The sequence below is a fragment of the Mesoplodon mirus genome (assembly GCF_964341445.2).
Source record: "Mesoplodon mirus genome assembly, chromosome: 11".
NCBI lineage: Eukaryota > Metazoa > Chordata > Mammalia > Artiodactyla > Ziphiidae > Mesoplodon > Mesoplodon mirus.
Genome location: NC_138987.1, coordinates 83,336,478 through 83,352,636, shown reverse-complemented (window position 1 = coordinate 83,352,636; position 16,159 = coordinate 83,336,478). Strand labels below are relative to the sequence as shown.

At 38.7% G+C, this 16,159-nt stretch overlaps 1 protein-coding gene across 3 annotated transcripts in view; it reads right to left on the bottom strand.

Moving 5' to 3' along the window:
• The window catches only part of SOX5 (SRY-box transcription factor 5), a 1,015,676-nt gene that overhangs the window by 837,316 nt on the left and 162,201 nt on the right, over positions 1-16,159 (bottom strand). For all 3 annotated transcript variants that reach the window (XM_082635813.1, XM_082635815.1, XM_082635814.1), the window contains one exon: positions 9,710-9,786. The gene's annotated coding sequence lies outside the window, so the exon portion shown is untranslated. The remainder of the gene's footprint in view (positions 1-9,709; positions 9,787-16,159) is intronic.

The following is a 16,159-nucleotide window of genomic DNA, read 5'->3' as shown; positions in this document are numbered from 1 at the left end:
TTATTTATAGGCACAACACATCATATTACATGAATGTTTCTTCACTAAAGTCCCACAATTATCTTATAAAAGAGGAATTTTTATCCCTACATCACAGATAAAGAAATTGAGGCATGGAAAGATTATCTTGGAAGTTGAGAAACCCAAGTCCACTGTGGTCTGGAACCCCCAAACATTTCTATTTCAACTATTCCATGCTCAGCACTCATTATATAATGCATTATATTATGCATGAGGCCAGGGCTGGGTGAAGCTGTGACAACTGGGTCTTGCAGGGATTTCAAGGGTAAGTTAGGACATAAGCAATAGGACACTTTTCACTAATTTCTCCTACATGCCTCTTGGTCTTGTTTACTCCCACTGTTTTCTCAAATGTCTTGGTGACATATTAATATATTACCTTTCAAAATGTTGAAAAGAGCACTTCGGGAAAAAATGCTCTTCTTGTTCTCCTTAGCCATATATTTGGGGTCAGATATGAATAATTCTGACCCCCAAAACTGCACTCTTTCTATTATAATATATTGCCTCCCAGTAATTTCTTCTGGTTTTAAGAGTCAAAAGAAACTCCGCTTTTGCCATGCTCCCAGACCCTTTTCTAAATTTAATTAATATATTTGATCAAGGGATAAAAAGAAGGCTAAGATTTTTGTCCTCAGTCTCAAAGACACCAAAATGATTCTATGCATATCCTCCCCTTGACCAAAAAAGACATTTGAATAGCACTGAAACAAAAAGACTATCTCTTTTTACCACATTTACATCTTTCCTCAATTCTACTTTAAACATAGAATCTTCACTCATAATAACACTAGATTGGGCTTCTCTGGTGGCGCAGTGGTTGAGAGTTCGCCTGCCGATGCAGGGGACGTGGGTTTGTGCCCCGGTCCGGGAAGATCCCACATGCCGCGGAGCGGCTGGGCCCGTGAGCCACGGCCGCTGAGCCTGCGCGTCCGGAGCCTGTGTTCCGCAACGGGAGAGGCCACAACAGTGAGAGGCCCGCGTACCGAAAAAAAAATAATAATAATAAATAAATAAATAAAATAACACTAGATCTTTACCTTACAATATGGAAAATGAAGGTAGTGGAGTGGAAAATGGAGAGGACTAGTGGAATTGTATAGAGACAAGAAAAAGAAGGAAGAGAAGAAAAGAATAGAAGAGAAGGAGGAAGGAAGGGAAATGCTGAAAAAATAAGAAGGGATAGAGACAGAATCCTTTTGTCCACGCCCTTTGGTGAAGTTAGAGGTTTGCTTTAACACAAAATTGCCTCTTTCAGTGGTCAATGATATTTTATTTCTATGTAACTTCCTTCTCAAATAGGTTAATTACAGAGGCAATTAGTCTAGCACACACATGATGTCACTATTCCCTTATATAAACAGAACTGGCACACATGTTTCAGGCAGAGAAAAATATCTGTGAAGACTGAATTTCAAAATGTAATAGAATTCTGTGCTGCTCTTTTGCCCAATTTGAGTTAAATTTCACTGTTGTCATCATCCTTTATTGAACAGCCTTTACGTTTTATTCTTATCATGGACGTTCTCTATGTAGCTAGGAAGGTCTGCTCAAATCATAATGAAACAATCCAAAATGAAGAGGTATCGTGACATAAGGGAACTGAACAGGAATGAGTAAGGCCTTATTAGCAAGGCAAATCGATAGGAGAAAGGGAGCTGGAACTGAAAAAGCTAGTTCTATACTAGTTTAAACAAATGTTCTGACCTATGCAGTCTCCTAGGGTTTTTGTGTGAATACTTTATTTTACATATTCAGAATTCGGAAATTAGTGACTACTGTCGTTCTGAGAACCAAAGGGTTCATAGCATAAGAGGTTTTTAAAGCGAGCTTTTCTATAAGCTGAATATATGTAGCACTGGGTAGCATGATCCAGTCTTGGGGACACACATGGAATTCACGGGAAAAGTTGTTAAGTCACTAATAATGGCATCCACTTTAGACTGAAACTCCTAACTACTGATTATTGCTTGTGTATTTATCGAAACCAAAATGATAAAGTGCTCTTCAAAAGAATAAATTGCCATATCTAGTACTAAATACATATTCATAGAGGGCACTCTGTCCTTCTGGATGGTGGCTACCCAGGACGACAAAACTGCAAGACACTGATGACACACTACCATCTACGGTTCATTAGCTCCCTGTTTACTGCGGTAACAGTGAAAGCAAGGTCTTAGGGGCAGATCCTCATATGAATCAATGCATTCCTTTCTCTTCTGTGGCCATAAACTATTAGACTCATTTTGACCGGTTGTCTCAAATAAGATGTGCCATTGGTAACAACAGTGTCTGAGAGAGATACAGTGACCATTAGTACAAGGAAAAACACTCAAATTTTATTTCCTACTAAATGATGGTTCCACTGCATTCTTTTCATGCACAAACCACTGCATATCGCTTAGAAATCAACCTAGTAGAGTGTGTGCTTCAGCCATGGGGTCGCTCGGCCTGGGTTCGAAAACTGGCGCCACCTCTTACTAGCTGTTGAGTCACAGCAAGTTACTCAATTTCTCTCGCTCTCAATTCCCTCAGCTGAAAAATGGGTATAATGATAGTACCTACTTCATGAGGCACTTAGGAAGCTTAAATTAGATACTACATGCAAAGGCCAAGAACAAAACCTGGCAAAAGAAAGTCCTCAGTAAATGATAGTTATTATAAGAATTCTATAACTTACAAAAAGTGATGGGGCTTCTTCTGATTTTATGTGTGTGTGTATTTAAATCAGGAGGTCTTGCATTTAAATGTAAGCTCCTGTAAGAAAAAGCAGAATCTTAAATGGTGGTTAAAATTCTACAGGATAAATGAAGTTAGGTTTATAAAGCCTTCTATCAGCAACAGAATCCTTCCATAGTCTAGTCTGGTACAGCAGTCTCTCTGGGATTTCAATCTGGGCTTACCTGAGTATATATATGGCAGCAGCAAGGTAGAAACAGGCTTTCTTCCTCTACAATGGATCCAAAGCTACTGCTGATGACACAGGGATGGGCAGAGAATGAAGTGATCTCCCTTCCAGAAGGTGAACAGTGGCACTGAGAACTTCTTAAAGAACTTCTTTTGTAAAAGATCATTGGCTTTACCGCTTCTATTTGACCTTTTTGCCCTATTTCCCCAGGGAGTTTGCCAGTGGGTGGGTAGGGGTAAGTCAGCTTTGCAGCTAAGCCAGCTAGGCAAATAAGTAGTTTTGACTATAGTGGCTACAAATATAGAGATATATGCATATGTATATTCTTTCCCATGCATGTACCAGGATACCTCCAGAAAGTATGATAATTAAAAGTATATTACAGAGATTATAAAGGAACACATCAGGATGTTTCCTTCTCGGTAACAAGCAAATAAATAATGTTTGTTATTACAAGTCACACACACCCACACACACACACAGTGGTTTCAAGTCTCATAATCTTTTCACTTGGGGATTGCCTGATGAGAGTTAGTCCTTTTGAGCAGGACAGGAACCTCTAGGTTTTAAAATTACTGATCTTGTATTTTCAGCCACTGTAACAGCTGATTTGGACTGACTTCACGGCTAACCAGATCAATTGTGTAGACATTAATACTTACGAGGGCATGAGGAAAGGGAATCAACTGAAACACTTAGCCTATGAAATGGACTATAAAATCACTGTCAGAATAGACATTATAAACACAATAGAATTCTTCACAGCCCAGTTCTTCTTTACACAAATTAGGTCACAGAACAATTCAAATCAGCCTTGATGCTAGGACTGTGTGATCAGGTAAAGAGTTAATACCAGGAGTAGCAGAAAATTGCCATGAGTCTGGCTGGTCGGTTATGAGTGTTAGTCTTTCCTTCTAACTCAGCAATTTAGATGACTTTGGTATTTAGCAATTACTTGGATCTAATATGACCAATTATTCAGAGATTGTTTTCAAATTCTTTAGGATCTCAGAAAGAAAATCACAGTAAGTCATCAAGGTGAAAAATGAAGGCTGTTAGTATAACAGCATATAATAAAATGTCCTGATCCACCAGCAGAACCAGGAGATTTGTAAAACTCTATTCCTCACAGAAATGCAAAAAAAGTAAGTAAATATTATTATTTCTATTAACACACTGAAAATAATATATCATATAAACACATTGTTACAAAAGTATATATATACAATTACAGAGCTGCTATTCTATTCTTACCTTTATCTTTACTTAATATTATTTAAATAATGAGATTTTACTTGTGAAATGGTATCTAACTATATTTTTCTGAATTGGTTCTACTAATTCTTTTCTCTTGTTTGCTCTGCTTTTTACCCTTTTCTCTATCACTTGTTTTCTTGACTTTACTGGGCAAAAATTAGTAAAAAAGTTAGGCTCATTTTTTTGCTAGATACAGTTTCACTTTCCCCTCTCACTCCTTCTTCTTTCTGCCAACACCCCTGGAAGATAGCCAGAAGCCACGATGCAGAGGTGCCAGGGTGTCCTGATCTTGTGCAGTTTGAGTGCCTCCGTGTATATCTAGGCAAGGCTTACTTACCTAAGTCACCACTTACAATATTGAGTAGAAAGTACAGGTTGGAATAGTCAGCATTTATAAGTCAGCTGGTTACATGATATAAAAATATATAGCCAACTTCAGAATTTATAGCAATAACATTTATGTATCGTGTTACTCCTAGAACAATCCAATTTATACCGTGCCTATTGTGTATACATAAGGAACAATCATAAATCATTTACATTAAACAGTGTCAACTAGCAAAACACAACTTTCCCCCTAAATTCTTCACACTGAGATTAATGAGGTTTTTGAAGGGAAGCACACTAAAAAAAAAAACAAAAAAAAAAACTCTGGTTCATCCTAGGCGGATAACATATCCATATAAAGGAGCAGGTGTCTGTAGTATGATTTAGAACATCTATGGAACATCTCTGGAAAATATTAACCTTCCCTGAAGTAGAGAGCCATCCGTGAAGTGAGCTGAAAATGTGGCAAGAACCCAAGTCTGTCACCAACCTCAAGATTTCTTTTATTTCCTTCTCAGTAAAGAATGGAATTAAAACAGAGAACACTGTAGGCTGTAACTGACCAGTTGTGTGGTGTGTTTTCATCTACAGGCACTTTGAGAAAGCCTGAGAAAGAGTATGTAGATTACCTGCTTTGTCTCTTTGACTCCCAGTTAACTAGGAGAAAAATCCCTATCAGTGACAAAAGCTATCCAGAGTCCTACAGTGAAACTCAAATATGTATGTGGATTTTCTCCCTTTGTTTACTCCCTAGCTCATCCCCTTCGGACACACAGTCTTCAGAAATTATGCTTTAGAGTCTTGGATTAAACCTATTTCTTCTCCCTACAAAGTCCCTAAAATAAATAATATGGAATGTTTTGACTGTTCACATCTGTAAAAGCATTTAATCTTATCTGAAACTTCACACCTACACAGCTGAACTGGACATCATGTAAGAAAAATACAGTTTGAATTTCTCTTAACAGTATTTTGATTCTCTATCTTCTGTCTTTAGAAAGGATTACTGGAGTTAGACTTTCTTCCTGTCTTAACTCACAGCCCTAAAAATAGCCATTGATTTGTTTCAGCCAAAATGGAAGAATAACAACATTTTTCTTATATATAAAAATGTTTGTTCATTAAATAACTCACTTCTCCAAACTCTATTCATGACTAATATTACTATGGAGAGAAGCAACCCACTATCTTGGTTAAAATTAAACCTGAATCTGAAAAACAGAGACAAATATATAGCAAGAAAATCTATAAACTAGTTTTCAATGAATGAACTACCTGCTGTTTCCTGTTCACAGGCAATTGACACTGTGTAAAGATAGGTTGTAATCTAGAAAGCAAAACAAAACACAGAGAGAGTGATAACAGATCTACAAACTTCTCAGTTGAAATAAGAACTGATGGTCAACTGAGGTTTTTAGGAGAAGGTTTTTAAAAACAACATGCTCATCTGGAAAGCCAGATACACTATGGCCTCTGTAGAAATATTTTGAAAACTGGGCCCCCTGCAAAACAGCTGTATTTCACTGGCCTTAATTAGTAGGGGAAAATATAATGTACTTCTTCACAACTGAGAGAATTAAACTTAACAAGGAGCAGTGACAATTCACTGCAGTCATAAATAGAAGATTCTGGTTGAAAACTTATCCATTCATGAAGAAGAGTGTTAAAACTTCAAAGGGTTTTGCTTCTGTGAAGACATGAGGCAGTTAAGTTTTCTTCACTTAACATGTTTATTCTCTTAAAATTATCTGGTGATCACGGAATTCTTTTCTATTTTTGAGTGGTATTTTGATTCACTTAAGAAGAAAAACTCTTAGTGCTTAGGGAAGCAATTTAAAATCCCAGGCTAACCCCTTTTTCTTGTCAATAAACTGAGAAATCTGTGTAAAAATAAAACATAATTATGACTGCCATCTGGGCGGTTGCTACTTTAGTCTCCACATTCTTACAAAGTTGTTTTCTTCCCAATATTAATGAAAAATACACAATTACTATGTAGGCATTTTTAAAGTATTGGTATTTCCTATGATTGACCTACCTATATTCTCTACCAATTCTCTCTAGGTATTTCAATTAAAATAATTTTTAAGAAAATAACTGATACCTCACCAAGACATTCCAAAAAATATTGCTAAAAAGAAAAAAATCAGCAAATCATACGGTATTTTGGGTCATTATCAAAATATATATATATCCTTTACAAATTACTTTCATAGACCTGATTAATACTTTTCAAAGGAACTGACTAAGTTGAAGGGATTTGGGATACATATAAACACAGGCTCCCATAGCAATAAATTGTTGAACCAACATTGGAAAGGTTCTTTTTTTTCCTAATGGAAGTCTTCTAACATTGGCAATATAAAGTTCTTACCTTGAATAAAAGATTTTTCCTCTTTCCCTTACACAAAATAATAGTTAAAGAAAGAGCTTCAGGCTGAACTACTACATTTCCACTTTAGCTAATAAGAAAATATAACTTGTTTTTCATTCTTAATTTGATAACATCATTTAAACAACTAGTTAAGGATTGAGTAGAAACAAAATGAGAATATTCTGTCTCTTTATTCAGGAAACAATGCCAGTAACAACTAATTTTCTTACATGGCTGTGGCTATCAATGCTGGGTTTTTTTCGGGGTTTCTTTTTTTTTTTTTTTTTTGGTTCCAGAAGGCATTGATTCAATGTCACTTTTAGAGCTTCTTAACCTAAAATCCATGGATTGCTATGCAATCTATAGGTTTCTGGAATTATATATAAAATGTCATGTGTGTATTATACCCATTGTAATTTTTCCTGCAGCAAATCTTCTTCTTTGCTATCCAGCATCCATGAACCCTCTTTCTGTTCACAGTACCCCATTTTCCTCTGGGATACAATCCTAATGCTTAGTTCATGGAAAATGATGAAGCTCACTCCTGCTCCAAGAGAGACACACAGCATTATTCTGTGATCTAATCAAAGCAAATTAGTACAAACAGACTTTGATAGGGCTTCTGTTTGATCTGAAGCTTGACAGGATATTATAGGTGAAGCAATGCCACTGCCACCATCTTGCTCCCAAATGAAGCCAGAGACTGAAGCTGCATTAGTGGAAGCCGAGAGATGGAGGAAAAAATGAGTCTTGTTTACACTATTTTAATCCAGAAGTTAGTTCTGTGCCGAGACTCTATAGTTTAATAAATAACACACGTACATGCACGCACATTCATACCATCTTACTCCACAAATTTGCATAGCTGACTTCTTTGGCTTAACTGCTCACTGGCTTTCTCTGACCTTTCCTACCTACTATAAATTCCCCTCTCTGTATTCTTTACTTCTCTGTCCATCCTATCTGTCTGTCATTAATCTCATTACACATAGTCAAAATGATGTGCCATATGCTATTTCTCATTTTGGTACACAGGAATTTGGTCAGTTTTCCAGTCCTTTTCAGTCAAAGTTTACACAGTGCAGGATTATTTTCCAGGAGAGAGACAGGGAGAGAAAAAAAGAGACAGAGAGAGAGAAGGAGACAGAGAGAGACAGACAGAGAGCGATACAGAGAGAGAGGGAGGGAGGGGAACAGATTTTAAAAACTGAAGATTCAAATAGAGAGCCAGGTAGTAAGTATCATTAATGGTGGAACTAACTGAAATTCTGATTACACACATACAAGAAAATATATTTTAGTTAAGCAAATAACTGTAGCATAGATTAGGAGGAAAGGATTTTCATGCATTTTGATCTCCATTCCAACCAGACTTAGCTGACATAATTATGGGGCCCCTAAAAGTAACTTCTGGGGTTTAGAAGCACCTGCCACTTCCTTTGAACTGGCCCTATAAATGCCAAGAGTGAGTGTTTTAGATTAAATGAATAGCTTAATAAACATCTTTGGAATGTCCATTACTAAGGTTGATTTATGTTCTCTTGCCAGCAGTAATTCAAGAAAATGCCATGCTATTCAAAAAATATTGCACGTCATTCTTACCACTTTGCCAAAGTTGACACCATGGAAGTATGACAATGACAATATCTATATTCTTTTGCGGTACTAACTGTACACAAAAGCTGATAGATATTAAACCACTCTAAGTTTGCAGGGGCATCAGCACAGGAACCACTCTTATTTATAACTCTGATAAATGACCTTTCATTTGTAAATTTATAGTGTATCCATAATTTCTTTAGGGAACCAAGAGGTTCATTCAAAAAACTGCCACAACATTTGTCTGTGCAAAGATGATGGATATGGTTTATGAAATTAAATGCTTTTAAAAATTAAAATCATATTGCCAAGAAAAAGGATATGTTCTTTCCTGGTTTGCTCACATTTTTAACTGATCACAACTGCACTCTCAGCAGTTATAATGCTTAATCTAGATAGCATATTAATATAAATATGTCCAAATATATTGTTGTTATGGTTGTGTAGTATCAGTATGAACTACTGGACATCCAGTTCACTTAAATTTATTTTTTTTCTAATTCTATTCCTCTGTAATAACCTATAAAATATATAAAGTATCATTAGAATATAATATTTCTTATTTATGTTTACTGCAATTACTGTATTTAATTTTTCAGGACTACTCCCAGCAAACTGCATGGTTTACTGTAACCATAGACTATTAGAAACTATAATTTAAATAAAATTACTTAAATAAGATACATAGTTGCCAAAAATTAACATTAACTAAATAAGAAGTCTTATTTTTATCCCAATATAGACTTTGCTCAGTTGGAGAAATCAAAGAAGGAGAAGATGAAAGATAACAAACTATCACTAAAGTAACCAATAAAAAGCAGAGTAGTCAATGTTCTAAGTGTGAAGAAGAAATGTACATTGTTACTATGTGTGATGTGTTCTGGTGGCTTTCCTACTCCTTTATCTGCCATCATTTACTGCCTAGGTAACACAAAAATCTCAGTGCTTTGGCTTTTTCTAGAGTAGTTTTACTTTTTTAATCTATCCTATTATTACGGAATCTGCAAAAGAGTGAATCTGACTTTAATTATTTGATTTGGTTATACGAACAACAATCTCCAAATTGCTACTTTCTTTAGCATTAGCTCCTCCAGCCCCCCAAAAAATTGTTCCAAATGCTTGCAAAATGTCTACGCAAAATATTTCTTACATATTGAGTGTTCTATATTCTGCTTAAAACAAAGATAATATTAAAAATAAAATACAATAAGCAGTTTACATACCCCAGTGGACCGCTAGCTCCTTGCGGGCAGGTACATATTTATCATCATCTTTGGGTCACCGATGGCCAGCACAGCACCTGAGATATAATGCACACTCATAAATGTGTTTGAATGAATTCAATAAGACAGTGCTGTCTGGAATCTACTTGGAAGGTAAGAATTCAATAAAGTAACCATTCTATCTACCAACCCTCTTCCTCTATATCCTATATTATTAAAGTAGCAGTGCATATTCTTATACATTTGAATGACAACTTTATTCTGAAAACTCAATTCTCAAAAATAATTGTTTCTAAATACTTAATCCATTACATATTCTTATTGTCTTTGGTTCTGATGGAGGCTATACAGTGCAGTGTTTGAGATCATGTACTTTGGAATCAGGCTGATACATGTTCAAATCCTGGTTCCACCACTGGCTATTTACATAGTTTTCGATAAGCCACTAATCTCTCTAAATATCAAATTGTCTTCAAAATAAAGATAATTTTAATAACTTTCTAATAATGTTCAAAGGATCAAAGGAAACAATGCTTTATCACACTGCCTGATACACAGTATGCCCTCAATAAATGATAACTACTATTTGTATTCCCTCCTATTTCCCTCCCTCCCCTTCTGAAGAGCTAACCTTACTCTGGCCTTTGCCTTCGGCTACTGGGAGGTAATCTCTAGGACCTCAAAATGTCATGCCTGACAGGAATGTCTTTGTTTGCCTGAGGGCTTTGGCCACAAGATAGTCTAACAATGTGATTTTTTTTTTTTTTTTTTCCAGTACGCGGGCCTCTCACTGTTGTGGCCTCTCCCGTTGTGGAGCACAGGCTCCAGACACGTAGGCTCCGGACGCGCAGGCTCAGTGGCCATGGTCCACGGGCCCAGCCGCTCCACGGCATGTGGGATCTTCCCAGACCGGGGCACGAACCCGTGTCCCCCTGCATCGGCAGGCGGACTCTCAACCACTGTGCCACCAGGGAAGCCCTAACAATGTGATTTTATGATAGGGGCCTTGAGTCATGCAATATCAATTCTGCCTCCAAAACTACCTGGAGACTAAAGGTATCAGCCCAACACTGACGTCCAGGAGGGGCTAGAGACTAACGGTCAGCCACGCAAGTGGTATGTGATCAAGTCCCAGTAAAAACTCTGGCCACCAAAGGCTCAATGAGCTTCTCTAGTTGGCAATGCCCTGTGCATACTGTCACATGTCAGTGCTGGGAAAATAACATGTTCTGATTCCATAGGGCAGGGTGATGGAAGCTCTGTGGTTGGTTCTTCTAGCCTCAGACCCAGCCTTACATAACTGCTTTCCTTGGCTGATTTTAATCAGGATCTTTTCCCTGTAATAAACTGTAACCATGAATATGACAGCTTTCACTGAGTTCTGTGAGTACTTCTAGCAAATTTTCAAACCTGAGGGCAGTTTTGGAAACCCCTCAAACACATATTTGGTGTCAAAAGTGAGGGTGGTCTTGTGTGGAGGACTGGCTCCCTCAAGCTCTGTAGCTGACTAACTGTACAGTTGGTTAAACTCTCACACCTTCCTTCTTTAAATCTGGAAAGCCCCAAAGCTCTGAAAAACATCTCACCTTATCACTCAAGTGAATGTAACAAAACTCTCACTTAACAGTGAAAATCACTTTGAATTGATGGTGTTCATGTATATACTATATGTTGTTTTATTTTCCCATGTACAAACCATAAAATCTTCCTCCAGTAATAGATTCAGAAATGTTTTGTTTTGGTTATATGAACAGCAGTACTGTTTAGAAGTAAATGAGTCATATACAAGTAAAATTTCTAAAGATTAGTAATAGTAGATCTGTCAAGTTCAGATATTAGAAAGTTAACTTAAGAGGTACATTGGTTTTCAAACAAAATATCAATTAAATCATATGCTTCTTCTGCATCTCCTAAATGAAGTATGCAGGAGGCTGTTTGTAACCTTGTTTAAAAAAAAGAAAGCAAACTTTTTTTTTTTTTTACAACTATCAGTTTGGTAAGCAGAATTTAAAGATGGTCCACAAATTCCCCCCAACTTGTGAATATGCTCCTCAGCATAATCTCCAGAGTTGTGAATATGATGGGTTTTACCCCCATGAATAGGTTATGTTATTTAACACAGTTGACTTTAAAAGAGGAAGATTATCTGCATGGGTCTAACCTCATTTTTTTTTTTTTTGCGGTACGTGGGCCTCTCACTGCTGTGGCCTCTCCCGTTGCGGAGCACAGGCTCTGGACACGCAGGCTCAGCAGCCATGGCTCATGGGCCCAGCCGCTCCGCGGCATGTGGGATCTTCCCGGACTGGGGCACGAACCCGTGTGCCCTGCATCGGCAGGCGGACTCTCAACCACTGCGCCACCAGGGAAGCCCACATAAACCTTTTAAATCTTGGTCTAGAGGTCAAAGACTGAGGATGATGGAGATGTGAAGCATTAGAAGGATCTGACACACCACTGCGGACTTTAGGATAGAGGCGGTGGAGCGGCAAGGAGTACACACAGCCTCTAGGCGCTATGGGCAACCCCTAGCAGATAGCCCCAAGCAAACGGGACCTCAGTCCTACACACAAAAAGCTGAATTCTACCAATAAGAGTAAGTTTGGAAGCAGATTTCTCCCCAGGAGTGTATAAGAGTGTACAGGCAAGAACTCAGCCTGGCCAATCTTGATTCCAGCCTTGTGACACCTTGAGCAGAGAACCTAGTCAAACCATGCTGGGCTCCTGACCTGTGAGCTAATAAATGGGACTTGTATTAAGCCACTCTGTTTTTGATAACTTGATATATACTTACAGAAAGCTAATACACACAGGAACTGAGGATTCTGTATGTATTTTATTGACCTCTCTTCAGTCTTGCACTCTGAAAACAACATCAGTTATGTGCCAGGTTTCACTAACCATAGGAACCCCCAGTTACCGTTGCCGATACTGAAAAGTCATGGATCCACTCTGAACAAGAAACAGAAAAAAAGGTACTACATCATATGCTAAAGACCGAATGTCCTCCCAAAATTCATAAGGTGAAACCTAATACCCGATGTGATGATATTAGCAAGTGGGGTCTTTGTGAGTGGGGTCTCCACTCTCTTAGTTCATGAGAGTGGAGCCCTTGTGAATGGGATTAGTCATCTTATCAAAGAGACCCCAGAGAACTCCCTATCCCCTTCCACCAAGTGAGGTTACAGTGAAAAGACAGCCATCTAGGAAGCAGGCTCTCACCAGACACCGAATGTGCTGGCGCCTTGATCATGGGCTTCCCAGCCTCCATAAGTATGAGAAATAAATTTCTGTTGTGTTAAGCCACCCAGTTTATGGTATTTTTGTTATAGCACCCCATATGGACTAAGACAAAAATGTAATTATTGTCTCTTCAGTAGATCATTTGGAAAACTCAACTCTCTGCCTCCTATATGGAAGGTGTTGAGAAGGTAATGCTTAAATATGCTGTGAAGTATCTCCACATTTTCTTGGGCCATTTTAAGAGTAGAAGTAGACAGGGACTGTGCCTGCTTGAGGCATATGTGGGAAACTACCATATGTTCAGTGCAGAAGACACAGAATCTCTAAGTATCTGAAGTGAGATGGGGGGGTCACTTAAAAAGAATCTCTCCTAAGAGTCTTCGCAGAACATGCTACTACAATGGCTCCCTGTCTCATTCCCTTTGTATTCATTTACTACAATGCTGCCATGTTTATTTTTATAAAACACAAATCTTATCATGTTGTGCCTCTACTGGAAATGACCAGTTTCAATGGCCTTCAAGATACAGTCATTAGTTCACTAATACATTCAATACTTAAGTGCCAAGTTCTATACTAGGTGATAGGGACACACTGATAAGTAAAACAGATAAAGTCCTGCTCTCCTCTGAGATTTGCCCTTTTAAAAAATATCCTTCCCATCCCCATCTTGTTCAACTAGAAAACTATAATTAATCTTTGTGTGTGTGTGTGTGTTTTCCTTTTTTTATTTTGATCTTTAATCCCTAACTTGGGCTTCACTCCTCTGGGAAGCCCTCTTTGCCTCTCTTAAGCATAATAAGGCACTCCTTCTCTGTGCTCCCATAAAATACTGTACCTAATCATATAATAAAATTGATCACCTTGTATTAAAATTGCATGGACTTCACGTCTGCATCCTCCATAAGCAGAATACGGGAGAAGACTCAGGAAGCATGTGCACCCCAAATTCCTAGTCAATAAGAGATGATGAATGGGTAGGTCCTCTTGGGAGAAGCTGACACTAGACCTAACCCCTCCTGTGGGGGAGAATCTACAGGATATATACACGATGGAGGGAGAGTATTCTAAATCGACAGCTGGAACCAGGCTGGGCAGTAAGGACTAACCTGCGCTACCCCACACATCTTAGGTACACTGGGATGAGAATTTCTCCTTCCCCTTGCACCCTCTATCTCAAGTATGAGTTCCTGGAGGTTCGGCCCAGAGTAGACCCTCCAGAATGCAAGGTGGGAGATCAGCTACTAGTTAGAACATAGGGGTTATTAATCAGCTTACTTAGTGAGACAACAATCTTGAATGACAGAATTTGAGAGTGAAAAGCGATTGCAAGATTTCCAAAATATTCCCGGCGAAAATGCAAAAGCAAAATGTGAATCCTAAACAGATAGAGCCAGTATGGGAACTCGCATGTTATCTAGGGAGGGAGCGGGGAGAAGTCTAGGGAAAGAAGAGAGGCAGAGCTCAGAGGCGGGGGCCAGGCTCTCTCCATATCTGGGGATTTAACCAATAAGGAGGTGGGGCAGGAGAATATCAGGTGGATAAAAGGGACCTAAGGGCTGACAATCCTCTTTCATGGACATTACTTGTTGGGCAGGGCATGGGAGAGGTCACAGGCCTCTCAGGGAATCCCTGTTGTCTTACACCCATCTAACCTGGTGAGGGAGAAATGAAAAAACACTGGTGAAGGAAGGTGCCCAGATAGATTGAGTTAAAACTGCTCACTATACCTCACCGGTGGTGTGCATGTGCAAGGAACCTCAAAATGTGTGTACTCTGTTCCATCCCCCCCAGTCCCAACACAAACACACACGTACACACACACACACATACACGTACAACACAGAGGAAGACTGGGAAAGCCCTGGGATGGGGAAAGGAAGAGGGACCTCACATTCAAGGCAATGGTATTCAAGGCAATGGTAGGCCAGCAGCAGCCGCTCAGGCTCACATCCAGGTGGGGCTAATTACATCAGCAAGGACAGAGGGCCCCACAGGTAGAGACCCTGGCTGAGGGAAGATGCCAGGAAGGATACAGAGGGCAACCCCAGGGCCAGCATGCACACACGTGACACTCCACACCACCCTGCCAGCCGCAATGATACACAAACTCCCAATAGTTGGTTTCTTTAGTGGGGACAGGGGCAGGGGAGGGCACACAATGTAAGCAGTCATCCCTCTCAGGGTCAAGTAAGTGCAGGATTGCCACCTGAGAGGGATACTTCCTTACATTTTACACCCAAGGTGCCCCTCTCACCCCACCCTACCCTGGACAGGGAAATAGAGAAACTAGCAAACAAAAAGAGGTGATTTGATAGTAAAGATACTGAGTTATTTTGTGCTCTTTTGAGTTTACTTTTTATTATCTTTCAATCTGCACAGTAGGGTAGGGACTCAGGAGCAAGAATACATTATGGAAACAGCTCCATTTTCTTTGTATATTAGAGTAGAAGTGGATAAATTTCGACCCAATTAGATGTGTCCCAAAAATTATTACAATATCCTACCAGATTATTTTCCTATTTAAATTACTCAAATTGCTATAAAAATCTTTTTTTCTTTATACCTTCTCAAAGCAAATCAGATCCACTTCTTCCCATACTATTGAAAGTTACATGTTACCTCACTCAACATACAAAAGGGACCAAGAACATCAATTTTTTAAGAGTCAGTAAGGAAGATGACCACTTGTACTCCCCTGCCAGCCTCAAGCATCTTTCCTAGTGTCCTCTGGTGAAGTCTGCCCAAAAGACACATGATCTAAAATCTTAAATTGTTATAAATCTGAGATACGAGGGTAATTTGATGAATTTAAACCCTTAAGATATGTGTTGTGGTCCCTTTTACAAATGTCAAGAATTTTCACTTATTCCATTTAATAACTCCATAGATAGCAGCACTGTTTTGCCAACTGCAGTTTGGAACTGTAGGCTTTACCTCCACACTCTACCTGCTGGCTGAGTGTTCTGGAATAAGTCACCTGATCTTTCAGTGTACTTTATTCATCACATTAAAGCGTAGCCTACACAATTCCCAAAGTTCCACCCTGATCAAATATTTCTACCACAAATAGATGGTAACTTCTGATGGTATCTTATCAACCTTTCTAATTCAGGAATGCAATCACAAACAACATTAGCTGATTTGCTACCAGTTCTCCTACCAGTAGAACTGGTAGCATGAGGAACAAGAGACAGAAATGCTCAATAA